Genomic DNA, 4,663 nt, shown 5'->3' with positions numbered 1-4,663 from the left:
GGCTGCTCTACCACTGAACTACATTCTCAGTCCTTTTTATTTTTTATTTTGAGAGGAACTCCCTAAGTTGCCAGGTTGGCCTTGAGCTTTTTATCCCCCTCAGATTCCCAGACACTGGGATTACAGGCATGCACCACTATGCCCAGCTGCTAGATCCAAGAACAAAACAAAACAGACAAACGAAAGGTCTAGAGCAATCCCTTCCCCAGATTCTGAGTCAATAAGAGCATTGTAGGAATAAAAACAACTGTGTTTTGCAATGTTCACCAGGTAAGTCTAAATGTAAACCAGGGTGGGGAACAAGTAGTCTGCTTCCAAACTTCACTGACCATGAGAAATGTGTTTTGGACTTCAAAGCTTTTCATAAATAAGGATGAGATATATCTGGGCACTGTGATTCATGCCTGTAAACCCAAGTCTGGGAGGCTGAGGCAGGAAGATTGTAAGTGTAAGAGTAGCCTGGGCAACTCAGTGAGACTCTGTCTCAAAATAAAATAAAAAGGGCTGGGGATGTGGCTCAATGGTATAGTATTTGCCTAGCTTGTTCCAGGCCCCAGGTTCAGTCCCTAGTATGGAAAAGGAGGCCATACAACAACTAAATGCAGTGTATGATACTCAACTGTCCTAAATGGGGACAGAAGAAGGATGGCTATAAAGGACCTTAATGATACAATTGACAAAGTTTGTGTGTAAACTTTGGATTAGATAATAGTATTTTATGTTAAATTTTCTGATTTTCATAAATAGATTTTAATTATTATGAGAATGTCAAGGTTAGGCTTTTATTCTTATTTTCTTGGAAATACATGGTAAGACATTTAAGGGGAAGAAATAAAATCCCCAATGTATTCTTCATTAGAGAATACATCGATAGAGAATGGAGAGAGAAAGACAGAGACAATGAAAGTAAATGGGGCAATATTTAAATAATTAATGAAATTGGGTAAATTGGAGCCCCTTCTACTATTCCATCAATTATTCTTTATGTTTGATGTTATATAAAAATTTATTTTAAAAAGTTTCCTTAGGGTCAAAAATATAGGACCTCAAATTTCTTTTCCAAAAAAAGTAACTGTGGGCTATTTATTTTAAAATAATATAAAAATAAATGGAAATAAAAAAATGGTTTCAAATCTGCTATCATATTAGTTAAAAATTAGAAATGTGATTTTTCAGATATAAATATCTTTATGCAGGATAATTATACACTTAAGAGTTGAACAATAGGTAGGTTAAACTAATAGTATATATTAAATGATGTAAAAGATGGTATCCCTTTTTTTAATTCTGATGATAAAATTAAAACCAAGAAAATATATAAAGTACCACTTTCTGAAAATCCATGAATCACTCATGAATTTAAAAAAATCATGAAGCAAACATCTTATTTGAAATAAGGATGCAAATTCAAATTGATTACTAAGCATTGGTATTTTAGATAGCTGACTAAGCTTTCTGTTTCCTAACCTGTAAGACATAGTCATAGAGAGAACTCATTAATGGGGAAAAATTTTGTAGGAAAAAAAAAAGTTGCCAATATGATGCTTTGCATAGCAAATAGTCAAACATGTCCCACACATGTAAATGTGGTATTTTAGACATCTCAAAAGTGCTAGTTAGCTTCTTAGGTCATTGGTTCTACTAAGAGATTTCATCTGAACTATGAGTTGAAGAATGAGACAAAGGAAATACACTGCCTGGTAAGAGGTGAAGGTGAAGTTTGAAGAGAAACAAAGGAAAACATTGGTCTACAGCATCATCCTACAGGAGCTACAGCTATAGGCAGGTGGTGTAGGCCTAAACTAGCATGCATGAAGCCCTGGGTTAAATCTCTAGTACTACAAATAAAGAAGTAACTTCTGAAATTTTTATCCACATAGAGAAAGAAAAACCCTATAAATATTTTGTGCTATGAACTTCCCACCTTTGTGTTATAAAATCTGCTTCTTTAAGATTAATTTGGAACAACCTTCAAATAAAGTTATGTAAATAGCATCTATATAACTACTCATGCATCTAAAACCACTCTCAAATGGTTTATTTTTATACAAGGAAACACATTACTTAGACTTGAAATTCTTAACTCACAATATTATTTTTTCAAAATTCCTAGATATATTTTCATTCTCTGAAAAGATTTAGTGGCAATGTCTGTACCTACTGGGTACATTTTGCCTTTGTGAATAATCCTTTCTTTCATTTTTCCTCTTATTTGGATATTTGAATTTTTAAATTATTATTCATTCAGAATAATAATAATTCAGATTTGGTGATGAGTTATGTAAATCTCTTTTGTTGTATCTTGAATTAAATGAAGTTATAAAATCTATACATAAGCAGGTCAATCAGGGAAGTTTTCTTCTATCATATCTTTATTGCTTTGGATGATATGTATCAATTTCTTATTCAAGAACACTAGTTACTTATTGATTGTCCATTTTAGGATTTGCTATCATATTCACTTTTATGATTTCCATTCCTTTGTCCTTGCCTGATACATTGTATGAGAGCTTCTCAGTTCATTCTCCGCATCACTCCACTCTTCCTTCTGTATCATTGCTAGCATTCAGTATTCTCAGTATCTTTTAAAATGTGCCATTTATCTTTCCTGTTATATAATTAGTTCTATTGAAATTCTTCTTCTGTCTCTATTTTGTATCTCACTTGCTCCTTGTCTGCTGGTCCTGCTTCATGAAGGCTCATTCTTCTTTCATCTTTATTGGGTATGACAGATAAAACAGGTTCCAGAACTGTTCTTTTGCATCATACAAGAAATCAATTTTGGAAGCATTATTCTTTCTTTGAGTCTTCGAGATGGTACTTCTTTTCCTTTACTTCACAGTACTTTGTGGTTCTTAATGATTTGTTTCTTTGTTTTCCCTCTTTACAAATGACAAAATAGTATACTTCCTAAACTCAGTGACTCTAAGAATATTTGGATGGATAGGTTGCCTGTAGACATACTCTCAGATGACTCGATGACAAAAAAAATTCAGATTTACACCTAGAAAGGAAGCTAAGGTGCCCAAATGACCATGTGATTTATAGTGTTTAGTAGGCATTCTTTCTAATAAGATGCCTTTTTTTTTTTTTTTTTTTCATTTTTCTTAGGGTTTCTCTGAAACCATAAGACAATGGAGTAGACAAAAACCTAAAAGTCCCAGAAATCCCTGTATCCAGGATATCTACATTATCATCTTCAGACCTACCCTTTATGAAAAAGCAGCCAACATGTAATGAGCAATCAGTAGTCCCACTCTGTGGCTCTGCCTATTAATTTCTGGAAAAAAAAAAAAACAATGATGTTTCCAAATAGTGAGCAGGAAGGCAGACAGAAAGATGGAGGAGATCTGAGCCTGAACCTTTAATTACTTCAAAAACCAACACAAGGGCGTACTCTTTGATTGATTCATACTCTAGATACTCCCACAGATACAAGAAAACTGAGAGTGTCTTCCTGTTCATTTCAAGTGTTTGCTTTGTTATAATAATCTGACAGTTTCCAAGAATACTGTCCTACCTTTGCTCAGTGGAAATTCTGCCCATATTCTAGTTTTAGTTCTTTTGAGTTTTGATGCTATGTTTTTGTCTTTTTAGTGCTTTATTAAGAAATTCAGGACATAACTAGGAACAGCTCTGTCCTTTCAAATACAAGAGGTTCTTCCACTATAAATAGTAGTTCTAACGGTGTTATCGGTACCTAATAGTAATAAGTAATAAATATCATCTGGCTAAACACTCTTACCATTACAAAGTTTACAAAAATCCCAGTATTTCTGCATGTTACTGGAAACTGTTATAATTCTAATTTGTGTTGAAAATTCTATTTTTTGCCTCCTTCTTTATATGTCTCAGAAAACTAGTAATTTGACATAAAGATAATTTTATTTATATCAATCTTTCCTTGAATTTTTCTCTTCATGTATTATTTTTCCATTTAGCAGTTCATGTAGCAAACTCTTACTTTGTGCTAGGCACTGTGAATGACCCGTAGACGCTGAGATGCAGAGTCTGCTTCTAATAACTTATGGTCTGTTCCTGAAGACAGATGACAAAACAAACCTGTGTACTATGCTATAATAAATCTTTTGAATGTCTGAATAGTGTGAAAATATCTAAATAATATTATCAAGTTACATCTGATTTAATATGCTGCGAAGTTTATTTTTATCAACAACTTAGATTAGAATTTTCATTTTAAACATTGTCTTCAAGACTGTGGCTTCTTTGTTTAATTCAAATCAATTTGATCAGCATTTAATAAATGTCTATTGTGAGCAAGACACTCCACTTGGCACTGTGTGGAATGCAAAGCTAAATTAGACAGAATTTGAATTCTCAAGGTTTTTAATCTAACAAAGAATACAGACTATATAATTAACTTGCAATAAAGCACACAAAATTTTATAGAAGTCTAGGAGCAAAGAAGATTAATGACAAAAGTGACCCTTCACTGCAGAGTAAAAAAATTAAGCTGGACCATATTGAATATGATACTAATTAGTACCATTTATTGAGAAGCTTCTATAAGCTGGTCACTATCATAGATGCTTTCTCTACATTGTCTCCAATAGAAATATTTTAAACTTTGCATTATCTTTATCAGTTCAGAAAACCTAACTGACATGAAATAATATGTATTTGAAATGGGGATTGAAATTTT

Source organism: Sciurus vulgaris (genome assembly GCF_902686455.1).
Source record: "Sciurus vulgaris genome assembly, chromosome: 5".
NCBI lineage: Eukaryota > Metazoa > Chordata > Mammalia > Rodentia > Sciuridae > Sciurus > Sciurus vulgaris.
Note: the sequence above shows the minus strand (reverse complement) of the source record.